Genomic DNA, 16068 nt, shown 5'->3' on the forward strand with positions numbered 1-16068 from the left:
GGACTTGAGGTGAATGCAAAGGAATAAAGAAGGACAGAAGGCTTCTGTGAGGATTGATCAGAGGAGCTATCCCTGCTGCTCAGACTTTGCAGGTCTGCACAAGCTTAGAGAGAATGACTCAGAGGCAGGTAAATCAGGACTGGTTTCTACAATAAAGTTCCCAGGTTGAACTTCACCAGGTTACTTAATCTCTCTGTTCCTCAGTTTTTTCATCTGTAAAATGTGAACAACATTACCTCATAGGGTTGTTTTGAAGATTTCAATGAAAGGATGCATTTAAAGTGCTAAGATAATGTGCCTTACACATGGTGTATGTTTAATATAAATGTTACCTAAAACCATGTATCTTGGTGCTTTTATTTAAAGCATAACAGATGGACAGAAAAAATATTTTTATTCATAGTAATATTTTTCACTGCCTCTAACATTGTGACTGGAATGACACAGAAGTCATTCAATAAATAAGTGAATGAATTAGTAAATGAAAACATTTTGAAACCCATTAAAGTAAGCAACCTACACAAGGTTTCCCTGGCTTCTCAAGTTTCTTAGTTCTTCTTAAATAGTGGCTCAAAAATGAAGAATTTATGTTAAATATGTGAGCCAATATACATAATTCTATCTGAACAAAGAAAGACAAAACTGCTTATTAATTTACAGTGAAGCCATAATATCAGTCTGGGAAAACCAAACATGCAGCAGCACTGAAATTTTCTAGAACACACACACAAAGAATCCTGAAGTTTCTTGAAAATGGAGCCATCTACAGGCCATATCAGTTTACCATCAAACAAAACTCATTCTTTGAATTAGTCATCACAGAACAGGAAGGCTTTTTTCTTTAATGTCTTACTATTCTTATTTTTATTTTTTTGTTATTCTCATTCTTCTTCTTCCAAATATATAGCTCCAGTTCCAAAGCATATCCAGAACACAACCAGTTTTTTCTACCTCCACCACCAGCTTGTGCCAACATCAATTCTCCTTGGATCTGTGCAGTAATCTAACTTATCTCCTGCTTCTGCCCTTGACCCACACAAGTCCATGCACAACAGAGTCACAGCATCCTTTCAAAGTAAATTAAGTTTCCATTACATTTAAAACTTAATGAATGTCTACCGTAAGTTATACACAATTTCAAGTATTGGTGTTAAAGTGATAACAAAGACATTGTACCTGTTTTGTGAAGAAAACAGAAAAAATTATGGAAAAATCATTATATCCACTATAATAAAGGTAAGACCAGAATGAATGAAGAAGAATTATACAACTAACTTCCTTAAAAATGACAGAGCATTTAAGCTGGTTCTTGAAGGACAAGCAGACTACTACCTTCCCAGTCAAATAATAAGAATGGTAGGAATAAGGCAATAGCTGTCATTTAGCTGGGATTGACTACTACCAGACACAGTGCAAAGTGCTTAGATGCATTACCTCACTTAATCCTTACAGCTACCCAAATAAGTAGACATGTTATCTCATTCTGCAAAGGCAAAAGCTGAGAGTTACCAGGGTTAGGTAAATTTGCCTAGGTATACACAGTATTGGATCTGAGAGCTGAATCCAGCGTGTTATGGAAGCCTGCATTCTTAAGAACTAGGCAATACTCCCTCTATGAAAGGCAGAGACAGAGATCCTGGTGACAAAGCTACTGCAACAAAAAGAAGATTCTGAGTATCTATTCTGCAGCCCTTTCACTGACCAGAGTCCTAGAGCTTTAAGATGCCTGTGATTATTTAAATGAATGTCAATGCCAATGACATTGTCCTGCCAATTGCCAATGTCCTGCCAATCCCTGCCAAAAATATAAATTTTGACATTGCAACACACATACGCACAGAGAGATACACCTGCTGCATGAGACTCTGAAAGCAAGAGGCTATAACCAGAACATTAGCCCCATATGGGCAAGCACTCTGTGTTATCACTATGTGTCCCTGCCAGTGTACCAACTAGGCATTTAGCGAATGTTAAACAAATGAACAGATGAACTGAGACTCTGACTGCATTTTAAATATCCAGTTACAAACTGAAAGGTAAGAAGTGCCATCGCAGGACAACAGATTGCACAACAGATTGTACATGGTGCCCAACAGTTGATGGCTTTTATTTTCAAGGATTTGAATATTAAATAGGCAATTGAGCAAGGATTTGAAATTGGCGAAATCGTTATAGATTAGGTAAGTCTTGTTCATTTTAAGTCTAATTTTATAAACATGCCTCTCACCAACTTCAGTCAGGGACATGCATAATAAATACATGTTTTGCTGATAATCATTCAGGTAGAGTTTTTCCACCGATAGAGCCAGTAGTAACCATAACAGGGGGCACAGCATAGTGACATCAGTGGACACTGAGCTCCTAAATGTTACGGTAAAAAAAACAAAGACCTTGAAATGAGAAGAAATGGGACATCTCAGTGTTCACGAAGACAAGCCCACCAGTTTTAACTTATTCAGTTTCAAGTAACAGAAAGCTTTCTCAAACTGGCTGAAACAATGATTGCCTCTTGTAAGTGATATATTTAAGAGGTGTGCCCAACTTTAAGAATCACTGGACCCAACGCCTCAAAAAATATCATTAAGATATTGCTTGTCTCTCCAGCCTTGCTTCAGCATTCCTCTGTATTTGGCTGCATTCTCAGATAGGTTCGCATTTGGAGCTAGCAAAATGGGTTTCAAGCAGCTTCAAACTTATATTCTATTAACTTAGCGAGCCTGGTGAGTAAAGAAACCTCTTTTCCAATAATTCTAGCTCATTAGTCCGTGGATTTCCTCTTATGTCCCCGCTTGTATCATTTGCCCATCCCTGAACCAATCACTGTGACCAAGATCATGAAGCCATTGCTCTGACTGGTCAGGATTGAGCCATGTACTTATGGCTGGAGTCCAAGGATAGGGTCAACTCTGCCCACATGATATAGACTGAGAGTTAAAGAGGACTAATTCTCTAAATACAACTTATCTAAATAAAACACAGAACAGTGGATGCTGGGTTTAAAAAAATACACAATAGAAAAAAGGATATGAATGGCAGAAGCTGAAAATATGGAAAAGCATGTTGAATGTGACCTGACTAGGACTGACTCCTGACTGAATCGGGGCGGGGGGTGGGTGGGTGGGAAGAGGTGGGAATGGAAGAGAAAAGGTTACCCTAAGCCTGTTAGACCACAAACAGTCATTAAGCATTACATTAAGGAGTTTGACCAAGTGGTAATTTGATGGCAATGCTGTGAAAGGAAATCATTCATCATTTGGTTGTGGGTGACTGAATGAATGCATATATGTGCATGAAAAAAGAAACGAAAGAATAAACAAATGTGGAACAATTTTTTTGTTTGTTTGTTTTTACTGTACTTTATTAAGTAGCTTCTTCTTGAACATAGACAATTACCATCTTGATACAGTTTTTTTTCTAATCAGTAGCTTTTTTTTAAACATCTTTACTGGAGTGTAATTGCTTTACAATGGTGTGTTTGTTTCTGCTGTATAACAAAGTGAATCAGTTATATGTATACATATATCCCCATATCCACTCCCTCTTGTGTCTCCCTCTCACCCTCCCTATCCAACCCCTCTAGGTGGTCACAAAGCACGGGGCTGATCTCCCTGTGCTATGAGGTTACTTCCCACTAGCTATCTGTTTTACATTTGATAGTATATGTAAGTCCATGCCACTCTCTCACTTCATTCCAGCTTACCATTCCCCCTCCCTGTGTCCTCAAGTCCATTCTCTACATCTGCATCTTTATTCCTGTCCTGCCCCTAGGTTCTTCAGAACCATTTTTTTTTTTTTAGATTCCATATATACGTGTTAGGATACGGTATTTATTTTTCTCTTTCTGGCTTACTTCGCTCTGTATGACAGTCTCCAGGTTGATCCACCTCATTACAAATAACTCAATTTCGTTTCTTTTTATGGGTAATATTCCATTGTATATATGTGCCACATCTTCTTTATCCATTCATCAGTCGATGGACACTTAGGTTGCTTCCATATCCTGGCTCTTGGAAACAGAGCTGCAATGAACATTGTGGTACATGACTCTTTTTGAATTATGGTTTTCTCAGGGTACGTGCCCAGTAGTGGGATTACTAAGTCATATGGTAGTTCTCTTTTTAGACTTTTAAGGAACCTCCATACTGTTCTCCATAGTGACTGTATCAATTTACATTCCCACCAACAGTGCAAGAGGGTTCCCTTTTCTCCACACCCTCTCCAGCATTTACTGTTCGTAGATTTTTTGATGATGGCCATTCTGACTGGTATGCGGTGATACCTCATTGTAGTTTTGATTTGCATTTCTCTAATGATTAGTGACGTTGAGCATCCTTTCATGTGTTTGCTGGCCATCTGTATATCTTCTTTGAAGAAATGTCTATTTAGGTCTGCCCATTTTGGGATTGTGTTGTTTTTTTTTTTTTTTTTTTTGATATTGAGTTGCATGAGCTGCTTGAAAATTTTGGAGATTAATCCTTTATCAGCTGCTTCATTTGCAAATATTTTCTCCCATTCTGAGGGCTCCCTTTTCGTCTTCTTTATGGTTTCCTTTGCTGTGCAAAAGCTTTGAAGTTTCATTAGGTCCCATTTGTTTATTTTTGTTTTTATTTCCCTTTCTCCAGGAGGTGGGTCAAAAAGGATCTTGCTGTGATTTATGTCCAAGAGTGTTCTTGCTATGTTTTCCTCTAAAAGTTTTATACTGTCTGGACTTACATTTAGGTCTTTAATCCATTTTGAGTTTATTTTTGTGTATGGTGCTAGGTAGTGTTCCAACTTCACTCTTACACGTAGCTGTCCAGTTTTTCCAGCACCACTTATTGAAGAGGCTGTCTTTTCTCCACTGTATATTCTTGCCTCCTTTATCAAAAATAAAGTGACCATATGTGTGTGAGTTTATCTTTGGGCTTTCTATCCTGTTCCATTGATCTATCTTTCTGTTTTTTGTGCCAGTACCATACTGTCTTGATTACTGCAGCTTTGCAGTATTGTCTGATGTTAGGGAGCCTGATTCCTCCAGCTTCATTTTTCTTTATCAAGATAGCTTTGGCTATTTGGGGTCTTTTGTGTTTCCATACAAATCTGAAATTTTTGCTCTAGTTCTGTGAAAAATGCCGCTGGTAGTTTGACAGGGATTGCACTAAATCTGTAGATTTCTTTGGCTAGTATAGTCGTTTCCACAATGTTGATTCTTCCAATCTGAGAGTATGGTATATCTCTCCATCTGTTTGTATCATCTTTAATTTCCTTCATCAGTGTCTTATAGCTTTCTGCATACAGGTCTTTTGTCTCCTTAGGTAGGTTTATTCCTAGGTATTTTATTCTTTTTGTTGCAATGGTAATGGGAGTGTTTCCTTAATTTCACTTTCATATTTTTCATCATTAGTGTACAGGAATGCAAGACATTTCTGTGCATTAATTTTGTATCCTGCTACTTTGCCAAATTCATTGATTAGCTCTAGGAGATTTCCGGTAGCATGTTTAGGATTCTCTATGTATAGTATCATGTCATCTGCAAACAGTGACAGTTTTACTTCTTCTTTCCTGATTTGGATTCCTTTTATTTCTTTTTCTTCTCTGATTGCTGTGGCTAAAACTTCCAAAACTATGTTGAATAATAGTGGTAAGACTGGGCCCCTCCCTCCCCCCGGCCTGAGTGTGCCAGAGCCCCCAAATCAGCGGCTCCTTTAACCCCGTCCTGTCTGAGCAAAAAACAGACGCCCTCCAGCGACCTACACGCAGAGGCAGGGCGAAATCCAAAGCTGAGCCCCTGTAAGCTGTGAGAACAAAGAAGAGAAAGGGAAATCTCTCCCAGCAGCCTCAGAAACAGCGGATTAAAGCTCCACAATCAACTTGATGTACCCTGCATCTGTGGAATACATGAATAGACAACGAATCATCCCAAATTGAGGAGGTGGGCTTCGAGGGCAAGATCTATGATTTTTTTCCCCTTTTCCTCTTTTTGTGAATGTGTATGTGTATGCTTCTGTGTGAGATCTTGTCTGTATAGTTTTGCTTCCACCATTTGTCCTAGGGTTCTATCCGTCCATGGTTTTTTTTAAAATTTTTTTCTTAATAATTAATTTTAATTTTAATAACTTTATTATACTTTACCTACTCTCTTTCTTTCTTTCTTTCTTTCTTTCTTTCTTTCTTTCTTTCTTTCTTTCTTTCTTTCTTTCTTTCTTTCGTTCTTTCCTTCCTTCCTTCCTTCCTTCCTTCCTTCCTTCCCTCCTTTAGACAACGAATCATCCCAAATTGAGGAGGTGGTCTCTGAGAGTAAGATTTATGATTCTTTCCCCTTTACCTCTCTTTGTGAGGGTGTATGTGTATGCTTCTTGTAAGATTTTGTCTGTATAGCTTTGCTTCCAACATTTGTCCTAAGGTTCTATCCGTACCTTTTTTTTCTAAATAATTATTTTTTAGTTCAATAACATTATTATACTTTATTTTATTTTACTGTATCTTCTTTCTTTCTGTCTTTTTTCCTTCCTTCCCTCCTTCCTTCCTTCCTCCCTCCCTCCCTCCCTCCTTTCTTTCCTTCTTGCCTTCTTTCCTTCTTTGCTTCTTTCTTTCTTTCTTTCTTCCTTCCTTCCCTCCTTCCCTCCCTCCTTTCTTTCTTTCTTTCTTCATACTTCTACTAATTCTCTCTACTTTTTCTCCCTTTTATTCTGAGCCGGGTGGATGAAAGGCTCTTGGTGCTCCAGCCAGGACTCAGGGCTCTGCCTCTGAGGTGGGAGAGCCAACTTCAGGACACTGGTCAACAAGAGGACTCCCAGCTCCACATAATATCAAACGGCGAAAATCTCCCAAAGACCTCCTTCTTAACACCAGCACCCAGCTTCACTCAACGACCAGCAAGCTACAGTGCTGGACAACCTATGCCAAACAACTAGCAAAACAGGAACACAACCCCACCCATTAGCAGAGAGGCTGCCTAAAATCATAATAAGGCCACAGACACCCCAAAACACACCACCAGATGTAAACCTGCCCACTAGAGAGACAAGATCCAGCCTCATCCACCACAACACAGGCACTAGTCCCCTCCACCAAGAAGCCTACACAACCCACTGAACCAACCTTAGCCATTGGAGACAGACATCAAAAAACAGCGGGAACTACAAACCTGCAGCCTGCAAAAAGGAGACCCCAAACACAGTAAGATAAGCAAAATGAGAAGACAGAAAAACACACAGCAGGTAAAGGAGCAAAATAAAAATGCACCAGACCTAACAAATGAAGAGGAAATAGGCAATCTACCTGAAAAAGAATTCAGAATAATGATAGTAAGGATGATCCAAAATCTTGGGAAATAGAATGGACAAAATGCAAGAAACAGTTAACAAGGACCTAGAAGAAATAAAGATGAAACAAGCAACAAGGAACACCACAATAAATGAAATTAAAAGTACTCTAGATGGGATCAATAGCAGAATAACTGAGACAGAAGAACGGATAAGTGACCTAGAAGATAAAAGAGTGGAAATAAATACTGCAGAGCAGAATAAAGAAAAAAGAATGAAAAGAACTGAGGACAGTCTCAGACCTCTGGGACAACATTAAACGCACCAACATTCGAATTATAGGGGTTCCAGAAGAAGAAGAGAAAAAGAAAGGGACTGAGAAAATATTTGAAGAGATTATAGTTGAAAACTTCCCTAATATGGGAAAGGAAATAGTTAATCAAGTCCAGGAAGCACAGAGAGTCCCATACAGGATATTTCCAAGGAGAAATACGCCAAGACACATATTAATCAAACTGTCAAAAATTAAATACAAAGAAAGCATATTAAAAGCAACAAGGGAAAAACAACAAATAACACACAAGGGAATCCCCATAAGGTTAACAGCTGATCTCAGCAAAAACCCTACAAGCCAGAAGGGAGTGGCAGGACATACTGAAAGTGATGAAGGAGAAAAACCTGCAACCAAGACTACTCTACCCAGCAAGGATCTCATTCAGATTGGATGGAGAAATTAAAAGCTTTACAGACAAGCAAAAGCTGAGAGAGTTCAGCACCACCAAACCAGCTTTACAACAAATGCTAAAGGAACTTCTCTAGACAAGAAACAGAAGAGAAGGAAAAGACCTATAATAATGAACCCAAAACAATTTAGAAAATGGGAATAGGAACATACATATCGATAATTACCTTAAATGTAAATGGACTAAATGCTCCCACCAAAAGACACAGGCTCACTGAATGGATACAAAAACAAGACCCTTATATATGCTGTCTACAGGAGACCCACTTCAGACCTAGAGACACATACAGACTGAAAGTAAGGGGATGGAAAAAGATATTCCATGCAAATGGAAACCAAAAGAAAGCTGGAGTAGCAATTCTCATATCAGACAAAATAGACTTTAAAATAAGGACTATTACAAGAGACAAAGAAGGACACTACAAAATGATCAAGGGATCGATCCAAGAAGAAGATATAACAATTGTAAATATTTATGCACCCAACAGAGGAGCACCTCAATACATAAGGCAAATATTAACAGCCATAAAAGGGGAAATCGACAGTAACACATTCATAGTAGGAGACTTTAACACCCCACTTTCACACATGGACAGATCATCCAAAATGAAAATAAATAAGGAAACACAAGCTTTAAATGATACATTAAACAAGATGGACTTAAATGATATTTATAGGACACTCCATCCAAAAACAACAGAATACAGTTTTCTCAAGTGCTCATGGAACATTCTCCAGGATAGATCATATCTTGGGTCACAAATCAAGCCTTGGTAAATTTAAGAAAATTGAAATTGTATCAGTATATTTTCCAACCACAACGCCATGAGACTAGATATCAATTACAGGAAAAGATCTGTACAAAATACAAACACATGGAGGCTAAACAATACACTACTTAATAATGAAGTGATCACTGAAGAAATCAGAGAGGAAATTAAAAAATACCTAGAAACAAATAACAATGGAGACACAACGACCCAAAACCTATGGGATGCAGCAAAAGCAGTTCTAAGGGGGAAGTTTATAGCAATACAAGCCCACCTTAAGAAGCAGGAAACATTTCGAATAAACAACCTAACCTTGCACCTCAAGCAATTAGAGAAAGTAGAACAAAAAATCCCCAAAGCTAGCAGAAGGAAAAAAATCATGTCAGAAATAAATGAAAAAAAAAAATGAAGGAAACAATAGCAAAGATCAATAAAACTAAGAGCTGGTTCTTTGAGAAGATAAACAAAATAGATAAACCACTAGCCAGACTCATCAAGAAAAAAAGGGAGAAGACTCAAATCAATAGAATTGGAAATGAAAAAGGAGAAGTAACAACTGACACTGCTGAAATACAAAAGATCATGAGAGATTACTACAAGCAACTCTAGGCCAATAAAATGGACAATCTGGAAGAAATGGACAAATTCTTAGAAATGCACAACCTGACAAGACTGAATCAGGAAGAAATAGAAAATATGAACAGACCAATCACAAGCACTGAAATTGAAACTGTGATTAAAAATCTTCCAACAAACAAAAGCCCAGGACCAGATGGCTTCACAGGCGAATTCTATCAAACATTTAGAGAAGAGCTAACACCTATCCTTCTCAAACTCTTCCACAATATAGCAGAGGGAGGAACACTCCCAAATTCCTTCTACGAGGCCACCATCACCTTGATACCAAAACCAGACAAAGATGTCACAAAGAAAGAAAACTACAGGCCAATATCACTGATGAACATAGATGCAAAAATCCTCAACAAAATACTAGCAAACAGAATCCAACAGCACATTAAAAGGATCATACACCATGATCAAGTGGGGTTTATTCCAGGAATGCAAGGATTCTTCAATATACGCAAATCTATCAATGTGATACACCATATTAACAAATTGAAGGAGAAAAACCGTATGATCATCTCAAGAGATGCAGAGAAAGCTTTTGAAAAAATTCAACACCCATTTATGATAAAAACCCTGCAGAAAGTAGGCATAGAGGGAACTTTCCTCAACATATTAAAGGCCATATATGACAAGCCCACAGCAAACATCATCCTCAATGGTGAAAAACTGTAAGCATTTCCACTAAGATCAGGAACAAGACAAGGCTGTCCACTCTCACCACTCTTATTCAACATAGTTTTGGAAGTTTTAGCCACAGCAGTCAGAGAAGAAAAGGAAATAAAAGGAATCCAAATCAGAAAAGAAGAAGTAAAGCTGTCACTGTTTGCAGATGACATGATACTATACATAGAGAATCCTAAAGATGCTACCAGAAAACTACTAGAGCTAATCAATGAATTTGGTGAAGTAGCAGGATACAAAATTAATGCACAGAAATCTCTGGCATTCCTATATACTAATGGTGAAAAATCTGAAAGTGAAATCAAGAAAACACTCCCATTTACCATTGCAACAAAAAGAATAAAATATCTAGGAATAAACCTACCTAAGGAGACAAAAGACCTGTATGCAGAAAATTATAAGACACTGATGAAAGAAATTAAAGATGATACAAATAGATGGAGACATACACCATGTTCTTGGATTGGAAGAATCAACATTGTGAAAATGACTCTACTACCCAAAGCAATCTATAGATTCAATGCAATCCCTCTCAAACTACCACTGGCATTTTTCACAGAACTAGAACAAAAATTTCGCAATTTGTATGGAAACACAAAAGACCCCGAATAGCCAAAGCAATCTTGAGAACGAAAAAAGGAGCTGGAGGAATCAGGCTCCCTGACTTCAGACTATACGACAAAGCTACAGTAATCAAGACAGTATGGTACTGGCACAAAAACAGAAAGATAGATCAATGGAACAGGATAGAAAGCCCAGAGATAAAGCCACGCACATATGGACACCTTATCTTTGATAAAGGAGGCAGGAATGTACAGTGGAGAAAGGACAGCCTCTTCAATAAGTGGTGCTGGGAAAACTGGACAGGTACATGTAAAAGTATGAGATTAGATCACTCCCTAACACCATACACAAAAATAAGCTCAAAATGGATTAAAGACCTAAATGTAAGGCCAGAAACTATCAAACTCTTAGAGGAAAACATAGGCAGAACACTCTATGACATAAATCACAGCAAGATCCTTTTTGACCCACCTCCTAGAGAAATGGAAATAAAAACAAAAATAAACAAATGGGACCTAATGAAACTTCAAAGCTTTTGCACAACAAAGGAAACCATAAACAACACCAAAAGACAACCCTCAGAATGGGAGAAAATATTTGCAAATGAAGCAACTGACAAAGGATTAATCTCCAAAATTTACAAGCAGCTCATGCAGCTCAATAACAAAAAACAAACAACCCAATCCAAAAATGGGCAGAAGACCTAAATAGACATTTCTCCAAAGAAGATATACAGACTGCCAACAAACACATGAAAGAATGCTCGACATCATTAATCATTAGAGAAATGCAAATCAAAACTACAATGAGATATCATCTCACACCAGTCAGAATGGCCATCATCAAAATATCTAGAAACAATAAATGCTGGAGAGGGTGTGGAGAAAAGGGAACACACTTGCACTGCTGGTGGGAATGTGAATTGGTTCAGCCACTATGGAGAACAGTATGGAGGTTCCTTAAAAAACTACAAATAGAACTACCATATGACCCAGCAATCCCACTACTGGGCATATACCCTGAGAAAACCATAATTCAAAAAGGGTCATGCACCAAAATGTTTATTGCAGCTCTATTTACAATAGCCCGGAGATGGAAACAACCTAAGTGCCCATCATCGGATGAATGGATAAAGAAGATGTGGCACATATATATAATGGAATATTACTCACCCATAAAAAGAAACGAAATTGAGCTATTTGTAATGAGGTGAATAGACCTAGAGTCTGTCATACATAGTGAAGTAAGTCAGAAAGAAAAAGACAAATACCGTATGCTAACACATATATATGGAATTTAAGAAAAAAAATGTCATGAAGAACCTAGGGGTAAGACAGGAATAAAGACGCAGACCTACTGGAGAACGGACTTGAGGATATGGGGAGGGGGAAGGGTGAGCTGTGACAGGGCGAGAGACAGTCACTGACATATACACACTAACAAACGTAAGGCAGATAGCTAGTGGGAAGCAGCCGCATGGCACAGGGATATCAGCTCGGTGCTTTGTGACCGCCTGGAGGTGTGGGATAGGGAGGGTGGGAGGGAGGGAGACGCAAGAGGGAAGAGATAGGGAACATATGTATATGTATAACTGATTCACTTTGTTATAAAGCAGAAACTAACACACTATTGTAAAGCAATTATACCCCAATAAAGATGTTAAAAATAAAAATAAATAGTGGTAAGTCTGGACAATCTTGTCTTGTTCCTGATCTTAGAGGAAATGGTTTCAGTTTCTCACCATTGAGAACGATCTTGGCTGTGGGTTCGTCATATATGTCCTGTATTATGTTGAGGTACATTCCCTGTATGCCAACTTTCTGGAGGATTTTTATCATAAATTGGTGTTGAATTTTGTCAAAAGTTTTTTCTGCATCTATTGAGGTGATCATATGGTTTTTCTCCTTCGATGTGTTAATATGGTTTATCACATTGATTGATTTGCGTATACTGAAGAATCCTTGCATTCCTGGGATAAACCCCACTTGATCATGGTGTATGATCCTTTTAATGTGCTGTTGGATTCTGTTTGCTAGTATTTTGTTGAGGATTTTTGCATCTATGTTCATCAGTGAAACTTGCCAGTAGATTTCTTTCTTTGTGACATCTTTGTCTGGTTTTGGTATCAGGGTGATGGTGGCCTCATAGAATGAGTTTGGGAGTATTCCTCACTCTGCTATATTTTGGAAGAGTTTGAGAAGGATAGGTGTTAGCTCTTCTCTAAATGTTTGATAGAATTCACCTGTAAAGCCATCTGGTCCTGGGCTTTTGTCTGTTGGAAGATTTTTAATCGCAGTCTCAATTTCACTGCTTGTGATTGGTCTGTTTATATTTTCTATTTCTTCCTGGTTCAGTCTTGGAAAGTTGTGCTTTTCTAAGAATTTGTCCATTTCTTCCAGATTTTCCATTTTATTGGCATATAGTTGCTTGTAGTAATCTCTCATGATCCTTTGTATTTCAGCAGTGTCAGTTGTTACTTCTTCTTGTTCATTTCTAATTCTATTGATATGTCTTCTCCCTTTTTTTCTTGATGAGTCTGGCTAATGGTTTATCAATTTTGTTTATCTTCTTGAAGAACCAACTTTTAGTTTTATTGAGCTTTGCTATCATTTCCTTCATTTCTTTTTCATTTATTTCTGATCTGATCTTTATGATTTCTTTCCTTCTGCTAACTTTGGGTTTTTTTTTTTTTTTTCGTTCTTCTATCTCTAATTGCTTTAGGTGCAAGGTTAGATTGTTTATTTGAGATATTTCTTGTTTCTTGAGGTAGGATTGTACTGCTATAAACTTCCCTCTTAGAACTGCTTTTGCTGTATCCGATAGGTTTTGGGTCATCGTGTTTTCATTGTCATTTGTTTCTGGGTATTTTTTTAATTTCCTCTTTGATTTCTTCATTGATCTCTTGGTTATTTAGTAGTGTGTTGTTTAGCTTCCAACTGTTTGTATTTTTTACAGTTTTTTTCCTGTAATTGGTATCTAGTATCATAGCGTTGTGGTTGGAAACGATACTTGATAAGTCAATTTTCTTAAATTTACCGAGGCTTGATTTGTGACCCAAGATATGATCTGTCTTGGAGATTGTTCCATAAGCACTTGAAAAGAAAATGTATTCTGTTTTTTGGGGATGGGATGTCCTGTAATTATCAATTAAGTCCATCTTGTTTCATGTGTCATTTAAAGCTTGTGTTTCCTTATTTACTTTCATTTAGGTTGATCTGTCCATTGGTGAAAGTGGGATGTTAAAGTCCCTTAGTATTATTGTGTTACTGTGATTTCCCCTTTTATGGCAGTTAGCATTTGCCTTATGTATTGAAGTACTCCTATGTTGGGTGCATAAATATTTAAAATTGTTATATCTTCTTCTTGGGTTGATCCCTTGATCATTATGTGGTGTTTTTCTTTGTCTCTTGTAACAGTCTTTGTTTTAAAGTCTATTTTGTCTGATATGAGAATTGCTACTACAGCTTTCTTTTGATTTCCATTTGCATGGAATATCTTTTTCCATCCCCTCATTTTCATTCTGTATGTGTTCCTAGGTCTGAAATGTGTCTCCAGTATACTGCATATATATGGGTCTTGTTTCTGTATCCATTCAGCCAGTCTATGTCGTTTGGTTGGAGCATTTAATCCATTTACATTTAAGGTAATTATCAATATGTATGTTCCTATTACCATTTTCTTAATTGTTTTGGGTTTATTATTGTAGGTCTTTTCCTTTTCTTGTGTTTCCTGCCTAGAGAAGTTCCTTTAGCATTTGTTGTAAAGCTGGTTTGGTGGTGCTGAGTTCTCTTAGCTTTTGCTTGTCTGTAAACTTTTTAATTTCTCTGTCAAATCTGAATAAGATCCTTGCTGGGTAGAGTAATCTTGATTGTAGGTTTTTCCCTTTCATCACTTTAAATACGTCCTGCCACTCCCTTCTGGCTTGCAGAGTTTCTGCTGAAAGATCAGCTGTTAACCTTATGGTCATTCCCTTGTATGTTATTTGTTGTTTTTCCCTTGCTGCTTTTAATATTTTTTTCTTTGTACTAAATTTTTGATAGTTTGATTCATATGTGCCTTAGCGTGTTTCTCCTTGGATTTATCCTGTATGAGACTCTCTGTGCTTCCTGGACTTAATTGACTATTTCCTTTCCCATATCAGGTAAGTTTTCAACTATAACCTCCTCAAATATTTTATGAGTCCCTTTCTTTTTCTCTTCTTCTGGGACCCCTGTAATTCAAATGTTAGTGCATTTAATGTTGTCTCAGACGTCTCTGAGACTGTCCTCAATTTTTTTCATTCTTTTTTCTGCTCTGCAGTAGTTATTTCCACTATTTTATCTTCTAGATCATTTATTCGTTCTTCTGCCTCAGTTATTCCACTATTGATTCCTTCTAGAGAATTTTAAATTTCATATATTGTGTTGTTCATCATTGTTTGTTTGCTCTTCAGTTCTTCTAGGTCCTTGTTAAACGTTTCTTGTATTTTCTCCATTCTATTTCCAAGATTTTGTATCATCTTTACTCTCATTACTCTGATTTCTTTTTCAGGTAGACTGCTTATTTCCTCTTCATTTGTTTGGTCTGGTGGGTTTTTACCTTGCTCCTTCATCTGCTGTGTGTTTCTCTGTCTTTGCATTTTGCTTAATTTACTGTGTTTGAGGTCTCCTTTTCACAACCTGCAGGTTCGTAGTTCCTGTTGTTTTTGGTGTGTGTCCCCAGTGGCTTAGGTTGGTTTAGTGGGTTGTGTAGGCTTCCTGGTGGAGGGGACTAGTGCCTGTGTTCTGGTGGATGAGGATGGATCTTGTCTTTCTGGTGGGCAGGACCACGTCTGGTAGTGTTTTGGGGTGTCTGTGACCTTATTATGATTTTAGGTAGCCTCTCTGCTGATGCATGGGGTTGTGTTCCTGTCACTAGTTGGAGCTAGGTCTCTTGTGGACCAATGTCCTGAACTCAGCTCTCCCACCTCAGAGGCACAGGCCTGACACCCAGCCAGAGCACCAAAACCCGTCAGCCACATGGCTCAGAAGAAAAGGGAGGAAAAAAAGAAAGAAAAAAATAAGTGAAAAAGTAAGTTATTAAAATAAAAATTATTAAAAATTAAAAAGTAATAAAAAAGAGTGCAGCCAAACCAAAAAACAAATCCACCAATGATAACAAGCACTAAAAACCATACAAAAAAATGGACAGACAGAACCCTAGGACAAATGGTAAAAGCAAAGCTATACAGACAAAATCACACAAAGAAGCATACACATACACACTCACATAAAGAGAAAAAGGAAAAAATAATAGATATCTTTTGGGAAGTCTGAGGTCTTCTGCCAGCATTCAGTAGGTGTCCTGTAGGAGTTGTTCCACATGTAGATGTATTTTTGATGTGTTTGTGGGGAGGAAAGTGATCTCCACATCTTACTCATCTGCCATCTTGAAGGTCTCCCTGTAGAACTACTTTTTAAGG

The 16068-nt window shown here is 37.7% G+C and overlaps 1 long non-coding RNA gene across 1 annotated transcript in view; it reads right to left on the reverse strand.

Moving 5' to 3' along the window:
- The window catches only part of LOC137206085 (uncharacterized), a 32000-nt gene that overhangs the window by 5547 nt on the left and 10385 nt on the right, over nt 1–16068 (reverse strand). The window lies entirely within an intron of this gene.

This window comes from Pseudorca crassidens, chromosome 14 (genome assembly GCF_039906515.1).
Source record: "Pseudorca crassidens isolate mPseCra1 chromosome 14, mPseCra1.hap1, whole genome shotgun sequence".
NCBI classification, from domain to species: Eukaryota; Metazoa; Chordata; class Mammalia; order Artiodactyla; family Delphinidae; genus Pseudorca; species Pseudorca crassidens.